Here is a 24,577-nt window from a genome sequence, read left to right as displayed (position 1 = left end):
GGCCGCAACTCTGTTCGAAGTTAGAAGATCTAACTTCTTACTCATTGATTCCACTTGAGCCGCCAACGAAGTCACTGCATCTATCTCATGGAGATCGGCCACCTTTTTCTTCTACCTGGCATTCCATTGGTAGCTGTTTAACCCCATTTCTTTAATTAATTGATGGGCCTCACCGGGGATCCTGCTACCTAAGGTACCTCCTGCTGACGCATCCAAGAGTTACCTTGTACTCGGATTCAAACCATTGTAAAATGTTTGAACAATCATCCACTCCGGGAATCTATGTTACCGGTATTTTCTCAGGATCTCCTTGACCCTTTCCCACGTCTCAAATAGAGACTCCAATTCCAATTGTACAAAGGATGAGATTTCATTCCTAAGCTTTGCAGATTTTCCGGGAGGGAAATAACGGCCAAGAAAAGTTTCTACCATCTCCTCCCATGTGGTGATTGATGCTCTAGGTAATGAGTGTAGCCACTGCTTCGCTCTCCCTTTCAAGGAAAATGGGAAGGCCCTCAACTTGATGGCATCATCCGTTACCCCATTTATCTTCAGCATATCACACACCTCGAGAATGTTCTCTAAGACTACTTGGATCCTCATCGGCCAAACCATTGAACTGCGCGGATTACTGCAACATATGGATGAATGCCGGCTTCAGCTCGAAGTTCTGAGCTGTAATCAGGGAACACACAATGCTCGATTGTATCCCCAATACTGAAGGTTTGGCATAATGGGATAATGTCCACTGCTGCTCATTCTGTTTTGCCATGTTTTCAGATTCTTCTACTTCCAAATAAGCTAGATTGGACTATTCTGGCATAGGTTCTTTCCCTTTTCTTCTAAGTGTACGTTCAAGCTCGGGATCTCCTTCAATCAGTATGGAGGGATTCCCTTGGGGCATAACCTGGAGCTGCACCAAAAGAAAGGAAACAAAAATCAGAACGATGATAGAATAAAAAAATATGAAATAGAATGAATAAATGAATAGCTAAGAAAAACAAAGTGCAAAATATCTCTAAACGCCTACTCCCTGACAACGGCGCCAAAAACTTGACACGTCCGAATATGCGTGTACACCATAAGTGCATGGGTGTCAAAGTAATAATCCCAGATGAGTGTGTATCATATCCACAAAGAGTAGGGAATAAAGACACTTAAATTGTTTCTTAACTAATGTGGAAGATGAATAGTGATATGTGTGACAAGATTCAATTCACAAGAGTAAAAACAACAAGAAAGAGAGCACAAGTAAAGGAGAAGGTAAGGCAATCGATAAAGATGGGGTACCCGGGTATTGCTTCCTAATTAATGCAATAATGAGTTGTGGAAATCCTTAATTGCATAGTCCCAAATCTAAGGTCAACCATGCCTAACTCTATACATGTCCCGGAGGAGAAATCGAACAATCTCAACACCTCGCACTCCTATAGAATTGCAATGAGCTCTAGAGAGTCCGAATGATAAACCCTATTCCTATGCATAGACCTAACCCTTTCGACCATGTGAAAGATCCCTAGCCACAATTAAGCCCTAGATGCTAAAATCACTTCAATGATTCACTCCGTTGCTCTCCGTTGAACTCTTGGAATGTGGAGGTAGGATAGATCATACTGGAGGAGAAAGGGGATGCTCCGCTACCTCTCGACTCACCCTCTCAACCCTCTCCAATCTAGCTTTCTCTAATTCTCATGGTGTGTCACTCACTCACAAGAGTTACCAAGAAGAACTCACAGCCATAGTGTCACTCTAGGGGAGTATTCATATAATCAAGCATACAAGATTGGAACTCACAATAAACATCAATTAATTGAAAGCATAATAAAGAGATACAATGAAATGAATACACCCTAGGGTTCACAAATACCCAAGTACCCACTAGGGTTTAGCTCTCCATGCAGCTAGATACAATCAATGAAATCAAATGCAAAAACAAAGCATCCATAGAAAACCCCCTCATTAGTCATGGCCATAGTCTTGTGGAGAGTCCTCTACTCGTCGTAAGGGTCCCTTTGCCAGGCCTAGGATACACCTCGTCGAATCGGTGCCGACGAAAGCTCTCCCACTAACCTTCTTCCAAACGGTGCGCGATGTCAGAGCCGTAGAACCTCTCCATAGCCTTAGCCAATGCCTCTCAAAACCCTAGCCGCAGCCCTCTCTCAAGTTGGGGAAAAGATGAAGAAAAAAATGATGAAATCGGGGCTTAAATCGGCTTTTAAAGGGCTAGAATCGGGAATCCACACGCCCGTGTGAGCGCCCCTGTGGATTTTTCACACGAGCGTGTGGATTCTCAATTTTCCTGTTTTCTCGGCCGACTGTGAACAGTGCTGGTACAGTATTCTTGCTACAATATTTTACAGTACTCTACTACAATACCGCCCGACATACTCCCGAATCCATGCTTTTATCGAGGTAATGCAAACGGGCACATGTTTACGTCGTGGATTGCTTTGCTTCTTTAATAACGGACATGTTGGTGGAGATCTTGTTCTATATGCATAAGTCGGAATGCTTGAATGTGACTGCCCTTGTGCCCCTCCAAATGGTTATACTAACTTGAATATGAGAAGGTTGGCACACATTCTCGCATCTCGAACCTAACCTGTGTCTTCGCGTTTGAACCTTAGCAAGATTTCCTCCAAATTGGTGCATTTACGACACACATTGGCTTTTTTTTTTCATATTCGGCCTCACAACCCTACCTGCATGAAAGTAACATAACTACACACATATTAGCGTTAAAACCCGAGAAAAGTAATTCTCAACACAAGGAAAGAACACTTCGTATTCTTATCGCACAAGCACTTATCACTTGCTCACATATATTAGATCATGAATGGATTAGATGGGGAGACTTGTATCATCACACCGAGAAATTCGGTGTTGGTAGCCCTCCATGTTAGGTTAAGCCGAAGAAGAGTAGGTTTACTCCTATTTGAGATTCCCTTGTACTTAATGCAATCGTAGGAATGTGGATTTGGAAGAAATTCCTATCAATGTTTGTATGGGATTAGGGTTCAATCGCCGAGAAATTGGGGTTGTTCTAATCTAGAAATCTCTTGGTCCAATTTACCCTTGCATCTTTTAATCATCATCCATGTTTCATGATAACCCCTCAAGGGGATCCACATCCATAGGCATTTGCATTACATTGATTTTCTTGCTTGCTCATTGCTTGTTCTCTCTAATTTGTTGGTAATCTTGTATTTAGTTTTAATTGCATCTAGTAGAGTAAATCCCCTCACTTAAGATCTTAGGCTAGATAATAGCTCGAGAAGGAGTAATAGGAGATCTTAGCCCCGTGGAATATGATCCTCGTGTCTTCACACGAGGTATTACTTGGCGATCCCGTACACTTGCAGGGAAGAAATCAGAATGCTTGTCGAATTATTTCTCCCTTAGAGTGACACTAAGGTTGAGAGTCCATCTTGGTAGCCCTTGTGGATGAGTGACACACCATGAGGGTTAGACAATGCTAGATTGGAGAGGGTTGAAAGGGTGAGTCGAGAGGTAATGGAGCATCCCCTTTCTCCTCCGGTGTGATTTATCCTACCTCCATGTTCCTAGAGTTCTTTGCGGTCACAATAGAATGAAGTGCTAAGAGAGAAACTCCGTTGGGGCTTAGTTGCACGAGCAACAAAGTGATGCGTTGAAGTAATCCTTATTATCTGAGGCTTAATTGTGACTAGGGGTCTTTCGCCTGGACCAAAGGGTTAGATCTACATATAGGAATAGGGTTTATCACTTGGAATCCCTAGAGCTTCTTGCAATTGTACACAGTGTGAGGTGTTGAGACTGAGCAATTTCTCTGTCGGGGCATAGTGTAGAGTTAGTCACAGTTGACCTTAGGTTTAGGACCGTGTATTTTAGGATTTCCACGACTCATTAAGAATCAGTGAAGAGACATAATAGTTGGTCTTGCACTTGAATCAATAACCTTAGGGGTAGTAATGTCCGAGTGCCCCTCTTTCTATCGATTGTCTTTCTTCTCATTTTATTGTGCTTTTCTTTCTTATTTTCTTTTAGTTCTCTCACATGAATTTTATTCTCACTATCATTGATTCATCTTTATCATAGTTAAATAGCAATCTTGGTGTTTCTGATCACTATTCCCTATGGATACGATACCCCACTCACTTGGGAATTTATTACTTCGACGAACCCGTGCACTTGCGGGTCACACGCAAGAGACTTCATTATGAATTTTATTCTCACTATCATTGATTCATCTTTATCAGACGACAAGGGGTTTTCTCTATGGATTGCTTGTATTTATCTTTGATTTTATCTTTGATATTGTATTGCTCCATGAAGAGCTAACCCCTAGTGGAAGCTTGGACTTGTAAACCCTAGGATGATTTTGTTTCATTGACTTCCATTATGTTTTCTTTAACTGATGTTTTAATTGAGTTTCAATCATGTACGTTGGTTGATTAGATTTTCCCTTAGAGTTACACTAGGGTTGAGAATCTATCTAGGTAATCCTTTGAAGGGGTATCAACTTCATTAGGATTAGACTTCGCAAGATTGAAGAGGGTTGAGAGGGTGAGTCGAGAGGTAGTGGAACGCCCCCTTTTCCTTCCGACGTGATATATCCTACTTCAACGTTCCAAAAGTTCTTTACAGTCATGATAGAGTGAAGTGCTAAGAGACAAATGCCACTGGGCTTAATTCGTGAGAAACAGAGTGGAGTGTTGAAGTAATCCTTGGTAGTGGGCCTTAATCGTGACTAGGGGTCTTTCGCCTGGACCAAAGGGTTAGATCTATATTAGGGAATAGGGTTTATCACTTGGAATCCCAAGAGCTTCAAGCAGTCCTATACAATGTGAGGCATCGAGAGTATCCCATTCCGCTGGGGCATAGTGTAAAGGGCATAGTGTTTATGAACAACTATTCCCTATGGATTCGACTACCCACTCACTGGGGTATTTTATTACTTCGATAAACTGTGCACTTGTAGTACACACACACAAGGGGTGTGTCATGTTTTTGGCGCCGTTACCTGGGAATAGGTATTTTAGAAGCATTTACACTTTACTATTTTACTATTCATCACTTGTTCGATTTTACACTTTCCTATTCTTCCATCATTTTGATTGCAACTCCAGGTTATGACACGAGGCAACCCTTCGACATTAGTTAAAGGTGATCTAGACATTTGAAGGAGAATTCATAGATGGGGAAAGGAACTTGTACAAGAATGGACAAATAAAGTTGAGATAGAGGTTGAAGGGTCTGAAAATATGGTAGAACAACATGAGCAGCAGAGGACACACTCAGATTATGTAAGACACGTAGTTCTTGGCATGCAATCTAGCATTGTGAGGCCGCTGATTACAGCTCAGAGTTTTGAGCTCAAGCCAAGCTTTATCCAGATGTTATAGCAGTCGATACAATTTAATGGTTTGGCCGATGAGGATCCAAACAACTATATTGAGAATTTTCGAGAAGTGTACGACATGCTCAAGATTAATGGAGCCACAGATAATGCCATCAAATTGAGGGCCTTCGCATTTTTCTTGAAGGGGAGAGCAAAGCAACAGTTACACTCATTATCTAAAGCATCGATCACTACTTCGGAGGAGATTGTAGAAGCTTTCCTAGCTCGATATTTCTCTCCTGTAAAATCTATGAAGCTCAAGAATGAAATATCCTATTTTGTGTAAATGGAATTGGAGTCTCTTTTTTAGACATAGGATAGGTTCAAGGATCTCCTGCGGAAATGTCCTCAGCATAGGTTTCCCGAGTGGATGATTATCTATACATTCTACAATGGTTTGAACCCAAGCACAAAGCAATTACTTGATGCTACAGCAGGAGGTACTTTAGGTAGTAAAACCAACGAAGAAGGCCAACAACTCATTGAGGAGATGGCTATGAACAATTATTAGTGGAATACACGAGACAAGAAGAAGATAGCCAGACTTCATGAGATCGATGCAGTTACATCATTGGCAGCCAAGGTTGAGTCCTTGAGTAAGAAGTTAGACACTCAAACTTCTCCTAGATTAGCGGCAGTGATGAGTTACACTGGATATGGGGAAGGACATGATTCATCTGATTGACCGATTGCTATTGGTGCTACTTCTTCAGTGGAATAGGTGGATTTTGTAGGCAATGTAATGAGAAGTCAAGGAAATTCATATAGCAATACCTACAATCCCGGGTGAAGGAGCCACCAAAACTTTTCTTGGAGTAATCCAGGGCAACAAAAGGCCATGGCACCACCGGGTTTCTGATAACAACAATAACAACAAGCCCTGAATATGGAGAACAGAGTTTCAGAGTTAGAGAACTCACAACGCCCCTTGCGTGTAACCCGTAAGTGCGTGGGTTTGTCGAAGTAATAAATCCCAAGTGAGTAGGGTATCTTATCCACAGAGAGTAGGGAATAAAAATACCTAAATTGCTACTTAACAAAGTGAAGATGAATAATGATTGTGTTGATAAGATGTGATGTAAATAGAAATAAAAGGAACAAGAATGAGAGGCACAAGTTAGTAAGAGCTAAGGAAATCGATAGAAGTGGGGTACTCGAACAATGCTCTCCCTAGGACTTATGCTTCAAGTGCAAGACCTACCATTATACTTCCTAATTAATGCTCAATGAGTCATGGAAATCCTAAAGCACACGGTCCAAAACCTAAGGTCAACCGTGACTAACCTACACTGTATGCCGGTGGAGAAATCACTCAGTCTCAACACCTCACACTGCACAAAGTTGTATAGAGTTCTAGGGATTCCAAGTGATAAACCCTATTCCTATGTGTAGATTTAATCCTTTGGTCCAGGCGAAAGGCCCCTAATTACAATTAAGCCCCAGATACTAAGACCACTTCAATGTTTCACACTGTTGCTCGCGCAACTAAGCCCGAGCAGAGTTCATCCCTTAGCACTTCAGTCTATTGTAACCGCAAAGAACTCTTCTAAATGACAGTCTAAAATACTCAAATCTCAAGACCATCTAAGAGCACAAATCTTGAGGCAGTCTAAAATACTCAAATCTCAATATCATCCAAGAGCACAGATCTCAAGACGATCTAAAATACACAAATCTCAGGATCAGCCGAGAGTACCGATCTCGAGGTGATCCAAAATATTAAAAATACACAAATCTCAGGGTCAGCCGAGAACACCGATCTCGAGGCAATCCAAAATATTAAAAATACACAAATCTTTAGGTCAGCCAAGGGCATCGATCTCGAGGCGATCAAAAATATTCAAAATATTTAAATCTCAAAACCTGCCTAGTGCACTGATCTCGAGGTGATCTAAAATACTCAAATTTTAGGATCAATTGAGAGCACATATCTCGAGGCGATCCAAAATATCCAAATCTCAAGACAAGCAGAGAGCACAAATCTCAAGGCAGTCTAAAATACTCAAGTCTCAAGATCAGCCGAGAGCACACATCTTTGAGGCGATTCTAAATATACAAATCTAAAGATCATCCTAGATCACATATCTCGAGGCAATCTCAATCCCAAGATCAGCTATGAATAAAAATCACGGGGCAAATTAAGATATATATATAAATTAATGATAATGATAATAAAAATAAATAAAACAAATAATAATAAAATATATATATATATAAATATTAATAAAAAAAATCTTAATAAAAAAAATCAGATAAAGATAATAAAAATAAAATAAATATAAATATAATAATAACAAAATCCAAATCAGCTAAAGTTAAATTAAAAAAAAAACAAAATCAAATAAAAAATAAAATTTATAAAAAAAATTAAATGAAGATAAAATAAATAAATATAATAAATTAAAATAACAATATATGAATATAATAAATTAAAATAAAGTAAAATACAATTAAAAAATTGCAACGTGGGGTGTGGCCACCCCTCGGTCATAAAAAAAAATATATATATTAGAACATGCTGGTCATGGTCCTCAGGCTCATGTCCCATAATCAAGAGAAAACTGCAGCAACCAAGCTACGACGCCTCACAACGGTCGCGCCGCTTCACGATCTGCATAACCGCACAACCACCATGTTGAAGATCTTTAAAAAGGGAAACGAAGAAAGAAGGGAAAAGAAAGATGAAAGACAAGATTGAAGGAACCAGCGAGAAGATGAAGAAGAAGAAGCCAAAGAGAAAAGTATCAGGAGAAGAGAAGAAGAAGACAGAGAAGAACGAAGGAGAAAGACGAAGAAGTAGAAGGTGCAGACATCTCACTCTCCCCATACTCATATATATATATATATATATATATATCTAAAAAAAAGGGAAATTACTGCCTTCGCTGATGTCTGATGCCGTCGTTGTCGTTGCTGTTTCCTATCGTCGCCTGTTGTCACTGCCGCTGCTTGACACCGTCGCTGGTGTTGCCGCCGTTGCTTAACATTGTTGCTACTACTGCTGCCTGATGCTATCACTGGTGTTGCTGTTGTTACTATTATTGTTGATGTTATTCCCTGCCATGTTCATCACTGTGGCCGCTATTGTTGCTCGCCATCTATTGCCATCCTTGATGAGGAGCGCATGAAGACGGAGTAGCCTGAGAGATTGGAAGAGGATGTGAAGAGAGAGGAGTTAAAAGATGAATGGGCTATGAAGACAAAGGAGTCAAAGCATGAAGAAGTACTGAAGATGAAAGAGCTTGAGAAGTCACCACCCATATAGCAGCAAAAGGACACCCCAGTGCCGCTGCTTAAGGACATGTTCATCGGGAGTGTTATTTTGCTTGGCAAAGATAAGAATGACACTATTTTGCCAGGAATTCCTCCGCGCTTGTAATTTCAAGACGAAGGGTATCCTCACCATGATAAAAAATGCTGAGGTCTGGTGTAAAACCTTCGAGATCAATGCTCTTTTAGAGGAAGACAGAAGGTTCTCAGAGATAGAGAAAATGGTGTTCATGTACGAATAAGACAAAGATGGTTATGCTGTTCGTTATAATATCCATTGTAAATTTCAAGAAAAGGATTTGTATAGCAAGGCCCATGATGCTTGTTAACTCTCCTTGATAGTTATCCTTATCATCATGGCCTAGTTCGAGTGGAATCAATGTCTGCTAATAAGTTAAGAAGCTAGCCTTGCAATCTCTCGAAGCAGCAATGTATTATCGAAAGGGAAGAGACTGTCAAAGAAAGAAGTATTTTATTTTAAGATATGATGTGCCAATGACTAATCAGACGAATGATAATCCCTACATGCTGAGAAATTCTACCATAATGAAGAACATCTTTGGTGTTGAAGGAGTTATAGAAGAGATGAAAAGAGATAGGCGAGTGATGCTGATCTCGTCAAAATGATAGGCCTCTTGATGGAACTTAGAGCAGAAGAGATCTTCAGAGACGCCTCAATGGCATCACTAGAGACGATCTCAACCTGATCTGTTCAACCATTTAAAAAGAAGAAAAGACAATGCCAAAGTGAAGACAAATGGAAGCATAACCTTTATGAAGTTGATGAAGTTAATGTTCAAAATCCAAAGTTGGTCCCAAAGATCTGCATTTGAAGCATGCACCAGAATTGGAGAATTTCATATGCTTATCAACAAGGGTAGACTCAGAGAGTAGTAATCACAATATAAACCGCCTGCTTGATCATATCAATAGTTATGCTGATAATGATCTTGAACTAGAAGTAAATAAGAATGAGACAAGACAAGAAATTGATGGTCTTCAGTGGATGTTACTCAATGGATTCTGCTAATGCCCCTTCTGATGATGTGTCTTTTGATGGGTCTTCAAAATTCAATGTTGAGCATGGAATGCCATCCATTTTTTGACTCACGGATCTTTGTCAACTTAGTCAAGCCAGCTTTTCAATCCATTTCTGGGAGACCATCTTGGATGAAAAAAACAAAAGGCTTGTCTTGAAGAGCAATCGGTCCTTATTGCATACAATGAGAATACTTCCGATGGAAATGACATTAAGAAAAGGTCATTTTCCAACAGCTTTAAAGTGCATAAGTAGTTAGATAATGCATGGAGAGGTGTATATAAAGATTAGAAAGGAAATACTAATATTTTGATGAATGGTCAAGGAAAGAAGAGATGGGTGACTCGCCTTGATCCATGTTCTATTTCTTAACATCTTTGTTGACAAAAAAAAACTCATCTCTTATGATTTCATCTCTGTTGCTCTTCCTAAATTTTAGAGGGATTTGATACTATGATCGCTAAGAAAATGTGTGTATTCGAGGCTATGACTTTCAACAACCATGGTAGTTACATGGAAGTGATCATGCGAGATCACTATTCTTACCTGTTCAAGGATGCTAACTACAACAACCTCTCGACGATGTCAAGGTGTATCTCTCCACCACTTAGTATGGGCCCTAACTCAAGAATGAGCCTTCTCCTTTGCATACAACATCAAATGTGAAAAAATGTACTCGGAAGCTTATTGATGAGTACAAGCATATGTTATGCCAGCAATCGAGCCCCTGTTTATTTTTTTAGAGTATATAACGCATGGCCACATGATTGATAAGGCGAGTGCACGTGCTTAAATGTCAGGGATGCACTCTTTATGGTTTTAAATTGTTAAGTGTTCCCACAAATAGTCTTGCTTTTCAAACAAAAAAAAAGATTTTTTCCGGGTTCGTTAGATGATGGAATGTTGCTTTTGGATTTAATGCATTTGAATTGGTGGGATTGTATTTCCCACGTGGTCTTCGATTCCTTCACTAAAAGGAGTGGATTTCTATTCATCCAATTCCCAATGCTTCTTTTGTCATTAATGTCGGCCATCATTAATTGGAGTTTATTACAAATGGGTTATTGAAGAACGTGGAACATAGGGCAGAGACAAGCTCAATCAGGTCTAGAATTCCAATTGCAACATTCTTTGATTATAAATCTAAATGTGTGATTAGGCTTTTCATATGATTGATTAATGAGAAAGAGTGCTCCAATTTTCAGAGAATTCAAGTTAAAGGAGTTCATAAGTACTCATAATGCTAGCACTGTAAACATCAAGGATGCTTGAAGTTTATAGTTAGTTTTGAGGAGACTCTCAAGGAGTCTCATATATTTTCTATGAATTGGTGATAGGGAAATTCCCAGGTGTAATGATTATCTTGGCAACAATAAAAATGCTTATCTTGACGCAGTGGCAAATTTCAAGGCAATAACGAGGTGTATATCTCAAATGGCAGCAAGGCAAAGCAACGCGATGACAAGGCACAAACAACGATATATGATATATATATATATAGAAACTTATATGGTGACATATAAGTGATGTAATGAATATATATATATAATAAATAAATTATAAAAGTTATAATTCACACATTTTCTTTGGCTTTATTTGTACTTGAGCCCTTAATCGAAGGTTCTTAAAATATCAATCTGGGGTAATTAATAATAGAGGCTTGCCTCTATTAGGAATGGAAGAGCCTACAAAGATAAAATAAAATAACATAAATGACATTTGTGATTCGATATATCGCCTGGTGTCTTCTTCTTCACAGACATGATGCCAGGGCGGGTATTTTTTATCCCACAAGGTACATTTAAAGTGAATGGGCATTGACTCAAACCCTACTTTGGCCGCAAGGTTAGTAGTAATGATAAGGAAGTATTCTTTCTTCATGAACCTCCTTGAGGTAAGGTTAGGTGCTTCAAGCTTAGTGACTTTAGACAAGTGCTTCTTGGAAGGCAACCCAAGTTTTTACTGTTTTTCTAAGTCATAGTTTAGTTTTTGCATGAATAAAAGCTTTAGTGTTGGTGTCTTGATTTTTATATGCCATAGCTATGTTTTTCTGGTGGATCATTGGTGTTTTAGTGTGCTTCATTGTGATTGGCGGAGTTTTAGGTCGCTTGAGCATCTTATCAAGAGTCTTTGGTCAGTTTTTCATTGTTTATGCTGTCTCTGTAGAGTGTATTGGTGTACAAAATTTTTTTTCTAGAGTTTGAAATTTTTCTGAGTTATTCAAAGAAGATACACAGCCGTGTGGAATTTCTACACCGGCATGTGTTTCCTTGAAGAACTTATCTTCTCCATCCCGAGAAGACACATGGGCTTGTGAATGCCCCTATGAGTGACCTTGTGACAGCCACACGCTGCCCGTGTGGAATTTTCACAGGGGCATGTGGATCTCTGCAGAGTTAAAGGTTTCCATCCTGAAAAGACACAGGGGCGTGTGTCTGCCCCTATGGATGACCCTGTGGGCGGCACACAAGCATTGGTAATTTCCACACGCCCGTGTGAAACTCTGTAGAGAAAACTCTCTATCCCAAGAGCACACAAGGGCGTGTGGCTGCCCCTGTGAGCCCCCTTTTTAATTTCCACAGGCCTCGTGTGGAAATTTCACGGGGGCATGTGGATCACTTAGAGAAATTTTTTGGGGGAACAGAGAAGCCATTTGGGCATGTGGGTGGCCCTGTGGGTCTGACACACGGGCGTGGGTAATTACTACATGCCCTTCTGGATGCATTCAGAGACCAAAATGGCCATCCCGAGAGCACACAGGGGCCTGTGGATGCCCCTGTAAAGCTCTCTTGTGGAGGCACACTGGCGTGGGTAATTTCCACACGCCCGCGTGGATGTACAGAACATAGAGAATAGTGACTTTTCTTTAAAATTTATTTGCACCTCTTCATTTCTAAACATTTCCACACTCAAGGAACGCATCCTTTTCATCTCCCGACCAACTCTGCGTCTATTTAAAGAGTTTTTGGTTCGTTTTCAGGTCGTATTTGAAGCTTATGATTCTCATTTCATCGGTAAGCTTTCCTTTTCTCTTTTCTTCGCCAATCTTTGTTTCTTTTGCTTAATGTGGTCAATTTTGCTTAAATATCATGATTAGACAGCTGGTGAATGATTGTAGAATGAACGTAGATAAATTTAAGATGATTTGTATAGACTTTTGTGGATTTGGCTGTGCGGTTGTCACGCTCCCTAAGATCCACACGGGTGTGTGGAATTTCCACACAAACATGTGGATTTCTGCAGAATTGTTTTTTGGAGTTTATTTCATCGATTTCTTTTCAATTCCTGCAGGAATGTCTCCTAGACTGAGGAAAGCTATCGTCAAGTATCCGCATGAGCCCTCGCCAGAGCATATAGAGTTTGTGATTCCCGAATATTAGGTTCTGTTTTAGCGTTTGGTGAAACTCAAGTTTCAGTTAGTCGCATTTTTTCGGACTTGAGTGCACTTTGGGAGATTTAGTTAAGAGATGAGATAGCGGATGAGGTCAACGAGCTGCTATCTGTGGGGAGTTAGAGATATCTATTATCCATATGAGAGCTAGCCATCCACATACTAATATTGGAAGTGCTCACATCGTTTGAGTTTGATAGAGCATATAGCAGCTTTTCTAACATCGACACTATCCAGTTCAAAGCCTTTGGATAGTACTAAGGAGTATGAGTAATTGCCTATCGATTACCAGGTAGTTTGACTCCTCAGTGAGTCTATAGGATGTTGTGTGGCCAGGGACAGTATGAGACAGTAGTTTCCAAGGCCACATGTCTCTCCCGACCGGCCTACAGATATATCCACGCCGTTCTCAGCAGATCAATGGACGGTCGTGGTGATAGCACTAGAGTCCTTAGTTGACAGGAGCTACTCTACTTATATTCGATGGTACCGAGTGAGCTGCTCCATCTAGGACATATCATGGCCAAGTACTTATGCCAACAGGGCCAGTATGCAAGAGTAGGAGTGATATTCTCGGGCCCATACATCACGAGACTCATCATGGGGATGGGTTTACTCGACATGATTAGAGGGGCTGAGAAGATCATTGTGCCATCTACCCTCTACTTTGAGACTATAAGACTGATGGGCATGGTGAGGAGATACAGAGATGGTGTCTATGTCATGATAATACCCCCACCAGAGATAGCCGAGGGTGAGGGTGATGTCACCAAGGGTTCACAGCCTGCTCTTGAGCTATAGTAGGAGCAGATGGAGATAGAGGCACCCCCTGCAGCACAGTAGCCACATCCAGTGTACATATTCTCTCCATCTCAAGCCTATGATCGCTTTGAGAGGCTCAAGAGTGCTGTAGGGGTGTTATAGAGTGACTTGGCTGAGGTTTGCGCGACACAGGTTGCGAACCATGCTGAGGTGATGGTGCATCTCATGTACTATTGCAGATTCTTGAACGAGACGTGACCTCACCTTTTGTTATGAGACCAGAGCTCCAGTATCACTTGTAGCAACACCAGCACCAGTAGTCGAGGACACCAACGCTTAAGGCGTCTTTATCTTTATATTTGTTTATTTCTATGTTTTGTTATTTTATTTCTGTATTCTATTTTGGACATGTATCACTCAGAAAGGACTTTCCTTCTGAGTTTAGCTTATTGCTTTTTAGTTGTTTTAAGTTGTATTTCATTTTCATATCTTTACAGACTCGATTTTATTGTGTTTTTGTTGAGCTTTACTAAATCTCATTGTATATACATGCAGATGGTCATGTGAGTCTTGGAATTGAGGAATAGTCATTGGCAAGATCAATTGCCCATCTCCACACACATGTTTTGATTGTCATACTTCTTTATTGTTCTTGCATGCGTACATTGAGAACAATGTACATCTTGAGTGTTGGGTTGTGGGGGGGAGTTCACATTGCACACGTTCTATATTTATGCATTCATTGTTCATGCTCATGCTGCCAATGGTGGTTCACCTTAGTTGCAGCAGTTGTATTCTTAAGTTTAGGAGAATTTTTAACATTGAATACTATCTTGCTCTAGTTTTACTTGAATTTTAGAAAATTTTTTGCCCGATTATCTTTTGTTGCACTTCTTATTCATTAAACTTTGTGGAAACTCAAGTTCAAAGCTTAAGTGACTATTTTAGCATGTTTCTTGTTTAAATTTCTTTGAAAAATAAGGAATGAAAAATAAATGAAGAAAAATATTTTTGTGTTTGTTTTGTTTGTGCATTGGAGAGGGGGGAGTGGAAAGAGCTACTACCTATGAAGTATGAAGCTACTCTCGTGAGTCGGAAACTAGTTATGCCCTAATGAGAGAAAGAGCTATCTCATAGGATGAGTGAAAGCTAATACTCCGGTAGAAAGAGCTACCACCTCAAAAGTGTGAAATCCACCTTGGCGGCTGCCTCGAAAAGGGCTACCTTAGAGGATGTGTGAAGCTACTAGCTTCTCTTTTTGGATATAAATAAGTCCTTCTTAATAAGAACTTTGAGAAGTACATGTTTATTTGACTTGAATAAGTTTACACACACTTACACAATATTGGGGTTGTTGTCCTCTTTTATTCAAGTTTTTAGCTAGAGCAATGATTTCTCTTGTTCAGTGTTTGAATTTTTCCTTACTTTTAGAATGCCTCTTTTGCATGCCTTTGGTGAACCTAAGGCCGACCACTTTCAATTTTTCCTCTTAGATGCTTTAATGTTTTATTTTTTCTTGAGGACAAGCAAAAGCTTAAGTGTGGGGGAGTTTGATAAGTGCTTGTGTATAAGTAATAAGAAGCATAGTTTTCTTACATCGAGCATCACTTTTATTAGATTTTATAGCTTAATCATGTGTATTTGTGTTCTTTTATATAATTAGGTTTATGGAGACAAGTTTGGAAGAAAGAATGCAAAAGTAGATAGTGGACACGATGGTTGATGGAATTTTTGTATCTAACAAGGGTCAAAGCACATGTTGTGATCATAGACATGTGAGTGTGTGCCACCCTCCAAAATGCTCAAGTGAATGTACAAATTGGAGGGGCACAAAGGCAGTCACACTCATGTGTTCCAACTTGTGTAACATGTCCAAGAGCTTCACCAATGTGGTTTAATTGAAGATGCGACAATCTACCATATGGTTGTGTGCCCAATTATGCGGCCTCGATGAAGATAATGAATTCGGGAGTGTTTTTGGCAAAGTACTATAGTAGTTTACACTACCAAAACAATATAGAAAATCACTGTAGCAATTACTGTTCATAGCACGTAGGAAAATAAAACCTAGAAATCCACACGGCCATGTGGAAATTCCACACACCTGTGTGAATGCCCGATTTTATCCGTATAAATACTGCTTGGTGAGTTTTATGTGGGGATCTTCTTTCTATCTTTGGCAATCTTTTGGGGAGAACCCGGCTAGGGTTTGGAGAGGCTTTTGCTGGGTTTTAGAAGTGATTCTATTGCATTCGACATCGATTCCTTTTGGAGGAGAGCTATTAGGGGAGTTTTCGTCGGCATCGATTCGACGAGGTGTGCCCTAGGCTTGACAAAGGAGTCCTTGGAGAAGACGAGGTGGCTCCTCATGACCATCGACATAGACAACAAGGGGTTTTCTCTATGGATTGCTTGCATTTATCTTTGAATTTATCTTTGACTTAGTATTACTCCATGGAGAGCTAAACCCTTAGTGGGTGCTTAGACTTGTAAACCCTAGAATGATTTTGTTTCATTGATTTCTATTATGCTTCCTTTAATTGATGTTTTAATTAAGTTTCAATCTTGTGTGCTCATTGATTTGATTTCCCCTTAGAGTGACACTAGGGTTTGTAATCCTTTGAAGGGGTGACAACTTCATTATGATTAGACTTAGTGAGATTGAAAAGGGTTGAGAGAGTGAGTCGAGAGGTAGCGGAACATCCATTTTCCCTTCTGACGTGATTTATCCTACCTCCACATTCCAAGATTTCTTTGCGGTGATGATAGAGTGAAGTGCTAAGAATTAAACTCCACTGAGGGCTTAGCTGTGCGAGAAACAGAGTGAAGTGTTGAAGTAATCCTTACTGCTGAAAACTTAATTGTGACTAGGGTCTTTCGCCTAGACCAAAGGGTTAAATCTATATTAGGTAATAGGGTTTATCACTTGGAGTCCCTAGAGCCTCAAGTAGTCCCAGACAGTGTGAGGTGTTGAGAGTATCTTTTTTTGCCGGGGCATAGTTAGAGGGCTAATCACGGTTGACCTTAGGTTTGGGACCGTGTGTTTTTGGATTTCCACGTCTCATTAAACTTCAATTAGGAAGCATAATATTAGCCTTGCACTTAAAACAATAGTCCTAGGCTGAGCATTGTCCGAGTACCCTATTTTACCATTAATTACATCTCCTTACTCCTCTTACTTTCTCTTTTCTCTCTTTTTACTTTCATTTGCATTGATATTTTGAAGCAACATAACATAGTGGTTTCACTCTAGCTAAATAGAAATACCTTGTGCTTCTGAACAACTATTCCCTACGGATTCGACTATCTACCCATTGGGTACTTTATTATTTTGACAACACGTGCACTTGTGATACACACACGCAAGGGGTTTGTCAAGTTTTTGGCGTCGTTACCGGGGAATAGGCATGTTAGAAACACTTATACTTTGCTATTTTAGCTATTCATCACTTGGTCTATTTCACACTTTCTTATTCTTCCATTGTTCTTATTTGTGTTTATTACTTTGATTGTAACTCCAAGTTATGACCCAAGGCAACCCTTCGACATTAGTTGAAGGTGATCCAGAAATTGAAAGAAGAATTCATAAATGGGGAAAGGAACTTGTACAAGAACAATCTAATCCAGATGAGATAGAAATTTAAAGTTTCTGATAATATGGCTGAACAGCATGAATAACAAAGAACATTCTCAGATTATGCAAGACCACAGCTCTTGCCACACAGTCCATATTTGTGAGGCCACCAGTCACTGCTCAGAACTTTGAGCTTAAGCCAGGCTTCATCCAAATGTTATAGCTGTCAGCACAGTTTAATGGTTTGGCCGATGAGGATCCAAACAACCACATCGAGAATTTTCCAGAAGTGTGCAACATGCTCAAGATCAATAGGGTCACGGATGATGCTATAAAATTAAGGGCCTTCCCATTTTCCTTAAAGGGGAGAGCGAAATAGTGATTAAATTCATTACCTCAACCATCGATCACTACTTGGGAGGAGATGGTGAAAGCTTTCCTAGCTTGATATTTTCCTCCTGAAAAATCTGCAAAGCTCAGGAATGAAATATCCTCTTTTGTGCAAGTGGAGTTGGAGTCACTTTTTGAGACATAGGATAGGTTGAAGGATCTCCTGTGGAAATGTCCTTAGCATAGGTTTCCCAAGTGGATGATTATCCATACCTTCTGTAATGGTTTGAACCCAAGCATGAAGTAGTTACTTGATGCTACAGTAGGATGTACCTTAGGCAGTAAAATGCTAGAAGACGCCCGACAGTTCATTGAGGAGATGGCTATGAATAGTTATCAGTGGAATATCCGAGACAAGAAAAAGGTAGTCGGACTTTATGAGATCGATGCAATTACATCATTAGTAGCCCAGGTGGAGTCTCTTAGTAGGAAGTTAGACACTCTAACTTCTCCTAAAGTGTCAGCAATGATGAGTTGCACCGGGTGTGGAAGTGGGCTATGCTTCATCTGATTGTCTGATTTCTATTGGTGGTACAACTTTAGTGGAAAAGATGGATTTTGTAGGAAATGTAATGAGAGGTCAAGGGAATCCGTACAATAATACCTACCATCCGAGGTGGAGGAATCATCCAAACCTTTCTTCGAACAGCAAGGGGCAACAGAAGACTTCTGCACCACTAGGTTTGCAACAACAATCGCTAAATATGGAGAACAGAGTTTCAGAGTCAGAAAACCGGATGACCGATTTGGAAAAGTATTTAACAAAGTTTATACAATCTTCAGACATAAGATTTCAGTTGGTAGAGGCCACACTTTGCAACCACACGGCATCTTTTGAATAACTTGGAGAACCAAGTTAGTCAGATTGTGAAGTCACTTTCAGAAAGACCTGAAAGGGACTTTACCTAGCAACACAAAGACAAACCCAAGAGAAGAATTGAAGGCAATCACTTTGAGGAGTCATTGCAAACTTGAAAGTAAACTCCCTACTAAAAAGGTGGTAATCGAGTCACCTAAAGAAGTGGAGGTTGAGGAAAGAGCTGAGGAAAAGGAGATGGCACCCCTACCTTACAAACCAAGAATTCCTTACCCTTTGAGGCTGAAAAATGACCAAAATGATGAGCAGTACAAGAAATTTCTGGGTCTATTCAAGCAATTGCACAATAACATTCCCATTTGTGGAGGCGTTGTCTCAAATGCCTCACTATGCAAAATTCCTTAAAGGCCTCTTAACCAACAAGAGAAAGATGGAGGAGAGTGCAACTGTGCTCCTAGATGCTTCGTGCTCGGCGGTGTTGAAAAAGAATATATCAAACAAGAAGAAAAACCCCGATAGCTTCATCATTCCATGCAACATTGCCAATTTGGGTGAAGTGAAGGCATTGGCAGATTCAAGGGCTAACATCAATGTCATGCCTTATACATTTTTCCAAAATGTAGGTTTGGGAGAACCTAGACCCACTCGGATGACACTTCAGTTGGCTGACTGATTAGTTAGACGTCAAGGGGAATCATTAAGGATGTACATGGAAAAGTTGATAAGTATATCTTTCCTACAGACATTGTGGTGTTAGATGTGGATGAGGATGTTGAGGTTCCATTAATACTTGGGAGGCCATTCTTGTATACTTCCAAAGCTCTCATTGACATGGACGGTGGGGAACTGACACTAAGAGTTGGAGATGACAGGTTGACATATCGCCTTGCTGAGCCATGTGACACTCTCTTGATTTTGATGATACTTTATATTTTCTTGACACCATTGATGAGTTGATTGATGACTATGTGCAGGAAATGCTGTATATTTTCTTGAACACAATGGAGGTTGGCACACACCCAAATGTCTTTGAGCACAACTTGTGTCTTCACATTTTTTCAATCCAACAACTTCATCAAAAATTGCATCCATGATCTAATTTTGTTTCCTTTCTTCCACAATTATTTTCCATAACCCTACATGCGCAAACGAACAGATATACCCAAGAATAAGCTATAAAATCTTAGAAAAGTAATGCTGAATGTAAGAAAAGAATACTTCATATTACTTATACACAAACACTTATCAAACTCTCCCACACTTATGCTTTTTGCTTGTCCTCAAGCAAAAATAAAATATTAAAGTACATAAGAAGGAAAATTGGAAGTGCTTGGTCTTAGGTTCACCAAAAGTATGCAAGGTAAGCATTCTACAAGGAAAATTCAATGCTCTAGCTAAAAACATCAATCAAAAGGACAACAACCTGATATCGTGTAAGTGTGTGTAAACTCACTCAAGTCAACCCACGTATACTCCTCAAAGCTCTAATTGAAAGGGACTTATTTATGTACAGAAAAAAAAAAGAAAAGGTAGTAGCTTCACACATCCTCTAAGATAGCCCTTTCCTAAGCGGCCGCTAAGGTGGCTTTCACACTTTTGAGGTGGTATCCCTTTCTAACGGGGTAGTAGCTTTCACTCATCCCATGAGATAGCTCTTCATCTCACTAGGGCATAACTAGTATCCAACTTATGAGAGTAGCTTCATACTTCATAGGTGGTAGCTCTTACCATCCTTAATGCACAACAAAACTTTTTTTCTTTTCTTTCTGTACATAAATAAGTCCCATGAATAAAACCAATACCCTCCATGGAACAAAATACATCAATAAAAACAACTTAGTGTTTGTCTCGATGGTCTTGTGGAGTGGTCGCGTCTTCTTCAAAGGTCCCCTCATCAAGCCTTGGGTACAGCTCATCGGATCGATTCCGATGAAATCTCACCCAATAACACTCTTTAGAAAGAAACATGGTGTCAAAGGCCGTAAACCTCTCCAAAAGCCTAGCCAAAGCCTCTCTAAACCGTAGCCACGGGCGCCTCCAAAGATGAGAAAAGATAGGGCAAAGGATGGAAAGAAGGATCCCAAAATTACGCTGAAATCACGACTTAAATAGGGCTGGAATTGGGCATCCACACGGGCGTGTGGAATTTCCACACGCCCGTGTGAATTTGCAGAAATTCGTTTTTCAGTGGTATGTGAACATAACTGCTATAATAAATTGCTACGTTGATTTGTTGCCGTACTTGCTACAATACTCCACCAAAATACTCATGAATCCACACTTTCTATCAAGGCAACATAAACGGGTACACGTCCACGTTATAGATTTGGTTGCATCTTCAAATAAAAACACATTTGACGACAATCTTGCTAGCATTGTACAAGTTAGAACACATGAGTGTGATTGCCTTTATACCCCTCCAATTTGCATTTTCACTTGAGCACAATGGAGGTTGGCACACACTAACATGTGTTTGTGCACAACTTGTGTCTTCACATTTGTTCACTTCAAGATTCCATTAACAAAGTGCAAATGTAATCTACTTTGGCTTCTTTCTTTCATACTTGTCTCCACAACCCTACATGAACAAAAGAACACAAATACACATGTATTAGCGATAAAATCTGACAAAAATAATGCTCATCATAAGAAAAGAATACTTCATATTACTAATACACAAGCACTTATCAAGCACTTATAAGTAGCTATTACAGTCATGGTGTGTGGCTTCCTAGTTATCCAAATGGCGGAAATATCTTCTGAAAATCATCCACATGTTGGAACATATACACAAAATAAAAACATGCTCAATATACATAAAAGATGTGCAATAATATGTATAAACAAGCACTTATCAAACTCACCATATTTAAGAGTTTGTTTGTCCTTAAGAAAATCAATTAATACGCACAAAGGAAAAAAAGATAAGTGCTTGGCCTCTAGTTCATAGGAGAATATGATAAACGCCTAAATGTGTGTATTCTATACATGTGTATTTTATATTATTTTTGTATAAATTGATGAATTGTTACCAATTTGTGGTTTAATTGGCCTTATTCATGTTACAGGTCTTGAGAATGCCCAGGTGATCTAAACAACTCAAAACAGAAGGAAAACATACCAAAAATGATGTTTTAGAGCCCGTGAACCAATTAAAGAATGTGCTTGTGAACCTATTGAAGAATGCTTAGTTACTGTAATAGTTGCTGTAAAATTTTACTATAGTACTTCACGAAATTTTTGGCAAAATCCTAAGACTCTTACGGGCTACTTCATGCCTGTGAACAAGGCTGTGAAGCCATCTCGAGAAGGTCTTTAAAAGGACTTTTTAGGGCTTTTTGGAGGCATCCTTCATCATTCTCTTCCCCTACCTCCACCATTCCTATCCATCTTCCAAATCATGGGTAAAGAAGGCTCAAGAAGTTATTTTAGGGAAAGAAAATAAAGGAAGAGGCAAGATCTGGCATCATCTCCCATTGTTTAAGCTTGTAGAGGGCAAGGAAGCCACCCCTTTGGTGGTGTTGTTGGAAGCTTCTTGTGACTTGTCTCTCTGGCATCATCTCCTATGTTGTTTTATTTAGTTGTTTTTGTGGATTTTACCATGTATCTTGTTAGCATGAACAACTAAACCCCAAGGTCACCGATGTCAGTGAACCTTGTGGTAAACTTATGTAATTGGATGCTTTGATCTATTTTATTGTATTTTGGTGTGTTCTTGATTCATGCTTATTGTACTTTGATGTATTGATATGCATGACACACCCCTTGTGTGTGACCCGCAAGTGCACGGGTTTGTCAAACTAACAATACCCTGGTGAGTGGGTAGTCAAATCCACAGGGAATAGTGATTAGAAACACAAAGAATGCTATTTAACTAAAGTAAAAATGAGTTAATAGTGGTTTGATCAAAATCAATATGAAAATAACTAAAGGAAAAAAGAAAGAGAGGCGCAATCAATTGAGAGGAAAGGCAATCGATAGAAAGTGGGGCGCTCGGACATTGCTCTCTCTAGGAATATTGCTTCAAGGGCAAGACCAACTATTATGTATCCTAACAAATGCTTAATGAGTCGTGAAAATCCTAAAATACACGGTCCTAAACCTAAGGTTAACTGTGACTAACTCTACACTATGGCCCTGTGGAGAAATCAATCAGTCTCAACACCTCACACTATGTACAGTTGTAAGAAGCTCTACGGATTTCAAGTGATAAACCTATTCCCTCATATAGGTCTAACCCTTTGGTCCAGGTAAACAATTAAGCCCCAGCACTAAGGATTACTTCAACGCTTCACTCTGTTTCTCACGCAACAAAGCCCCAGCGGAGTTTCTTTTTTAGCACTTCACTCTATTGTGACTGCAAAGAATTCTTGGAACATGGAGGTAGGATTAATCACAATAAAGGGGAAAGAAGATGCTCCACTACCTCTCGACTCACTCTCTCGATCCTATCCAATCTTGCTTTGTCTAACCCTCATGGTGTGTCACTCACTCATTAGGACTACCAATGTAGACTCTCAATCGTAGTATCACTCTAATGGAGAAATCAATACAACAAGCATTCAAGATTAGAACTCAATTAAAAACATCAATTAAGAAAAGCATAATAGAAGGTCAAATAAACAATATCATCCTAGGGTTTACAAAATCAAGCACCCACTAAGGGTTTAGCTCTCCATGGAGCAAAATACATTCACCAATGAAGTCAAAAGTAAAGAGATGCAATCCATGAATAAAACCCCTTGGTATCCGTGTCGATGGTCTTGTGGAGTAGCCTCATCCTCTTCAAAGGTTCCTTTCTCAAGCCTAGGGCACACCTCGCTGGATCGGTGCCGACGAAAGCTCCCCCAAATAACTCTCTTCGAAAGGAATCCAATGTGTTGATGGCTGTAGAACCACTCCAAAAACCTTGCCAAAGCCATCTAAACCGTAGTAGTAGGCCTCTCCAAAGTTGGGGAAAGGATGGAGAAAAGATGGAAAAGAGGGTCCCCGAATAGGTATAATTCGAGGCTTTATAAAGGGCTGAATTCGGAAATCTACACGGGCATTTGGAATTTCCACCCACCCATATGAATCTGTAAGAATCTGATTTTTTGCAGCCTATGAACAGTAACTGCTACAATAAATTGCTAAAAACTTGAATAAAAAAGGACAATAAACCTAAGAGTAACTGCTACAATAAATTTCCACCCCCAATGCACAACCGCAACAAGTAAATTCTTTTTTAGCAAAATTAAGACAAAAACAAAACTAACTAGTTCCTTAGGCATCAAACTTGAGTTTCCAAAAGGGTTTAATGAGCGAGTAGTGCAACAATTGTCAATCATTCAAAAATTCCTTGAAATTCAAGTAAAAACTAGAGCATGAGAACATTCAATGTTAAAAATTCTCCTAAGTTTAGTGAGCATGTATTTCAGTCAAAACTTGTGTAATGAACATTTATAATGTGAACTCCCCCCACACTTAAGATGTACATTGCCATCAATGTATGCAAGCAAGAACAATAGGATATAAGTCAATCAAAAGCATATGTGGAAGTGGGTAATGGAAACAATACTCCCTTGAACTCCGAATGGTACTTTTGATGGAGCTATATTCATTGAGAGTTGAATCCCAATGGGTTGTGGAGCACACATGGCCATAAGACCATGTCCATGACTAGTTCTCAAATTCCATAATCACAATACCATTTGCACGTATAAACAAAAGCGGTTTAGTGAAGCTCAATAAAAAGAAAAACAACTCGAGTATATAAAGATAAGGCAATGAAATACAACTCAAGAAAAAAATAAATGATAAACTTAGAAGGAAGATTCTTTCTGAGTGATACAAGACCAAAATAAAACACGGAAATGAAATATGAAAACATAAATAAACTAAAACAAAGATGCATCAAGCGTCGGTGTCAGGCTCAGGCTGCTCTGCTCTTGCTGCTGTCGGTGAAAATGTTCGAA

At 39.6% G+C, this 24,577-nt stretch overlaps 3 non-coding genes across 3 annotated transcripts; 1 reads left to right on the top strand and 2 right to left on the bottom strand.

The window, feature by feature from the left end:
* The first annotated feature begins 277 nt into the window (after positions 1-277).
* On the top strand, positions 278-384 carry LOC120254884. Its single transcript, XR_005534787.1, has one exon. It is a non-coding gene; the product is annotated as a small nucleolar RNA R71 (small nucleolar RNA).
* Positions 385-5,633: 5,249 nt separating this feature from the next.
* On the bottom strand, positions 5,634-5,740 carry LOC120254883. Its single transcript, XR_005534786.1, has one exon. It is a non-coding gene; the product is annotated as a small nucleolar RNA R71 (small nucleolar RNA).
* A 12,148-nt stretch (positions 5,741-17,888) lies between these two features.
* LOC120254885 lies at positions 17,889-17,995 on the bottom strand. The gene has a single exon (XR_005534788.1). It is a non-coding gene; the product is annotated as a small nucleolar RNA R71 (small nucleolar RNA).
* Between the last annotated feature and the right edge of the window lie 6,582 nt (positions 17,996-24,577).

The sequence above is a fragment of the Dioscorea cayenensis genome, unplaced genomic scaffold (assembly GCF_009730915.1).
Source record: "Dioscorea cayenensis subsp. rotundata cultivar TDr96_F1 unplaced genomic scaffold, TDr96_F1_v2_PseudoChromosome.rev07_lg8_w22 25.fasta BLBR01000691.1, whole genome shotgun sequence".
Taxonomy (NCBI): Eukaryota; Viridiplantae; Streptophyta; class Magnoliopsida; order Dioscoreales; family Dioscoreaceae; genus Dioscorea; species Dioscorea cayenensis.
Note: the sequence above shows the minus strand (reverse complement) of the source record. Positions and strands in the feature narration are given on the sequence as shown.